Genomic DNA, 732 nt, shown 5'->3' with positions numbered 1-732 from the left:
CCATATGCCCCGAGCTCAGTGCGGAGCCCTTGTCCGCTTAGGGTGCGCGCGGGGGCTCTTAGGGAAAGCAGCGAAATGCCCCTGGTGGCTCCGAACGGCTGGTACCTAGAAATAGCGATCTTGGAAAGAGGAGGGGGCTCCGGCACAGGCTCCTTCAGAGATGTCTGAACCCCAGGGCGCCCCGGGGACCCGCTACCCACCGGCCTCCCGGGCCCAAGCGGCAGGGAGCTGTCGTGTCTCTGCCTTTCCGATGCAAAGCCTGAAAGCACCACAGCTCAGACTCGATCCGCAGTCCCTTTGATCTCTTGTCACACAGGCTCCATAGCTGCACTTGACCCTACAGGAGCTGGTCAGGTTATCTTTTCCCCTCTGCCCATGGCTGTTTTCTGACACGTTTTAAATATTAAAGTTGCATGAACTTTCTGGACTTGCTGTGTTCTTTTGAAAAGCCCATGCAGCCATTCCAAACAGGAGGCCCCTATGGATTCCTGCCCCAATCCCGAGTCGTTGATGGCAGGTGGGAGGCTGTGAGTTGACTTCTGGTCCTGCAGCCCAGGGTATACACATGGAAAGAAAGACCCTTTCTTGCATGTTTTTCTTTCCTAGGGATTAAATTCATCCAGAGTATTTATTCACACCATCATAAAGGGCGGTGAGTTCCCCCAGATGCAGGCAAGCCCCCTCTCCCGGCTTCTGACTAAACACTGCTGTTATTCAGTGGGAAGAAGGAAT

This window comes from Ursus maritimus, unplaced genomic scaffold (assembly GCF_017311325.1).
Source record: "Ursus maritimus isolate PB19 unplaced genomic scaffold, ASM1731132v1 scaffold_7, whole genome shotgun sequence".
Classification (NCBI taxonomy): domain Eukaryota; kingdom Metazoa; phylum Chordata; class Mammalia; order Carnivora; family Ursidae; genus Ursus; species Ursus maritimus.
Note: the sequence above shows the minus strand (reverse complement) of the source record.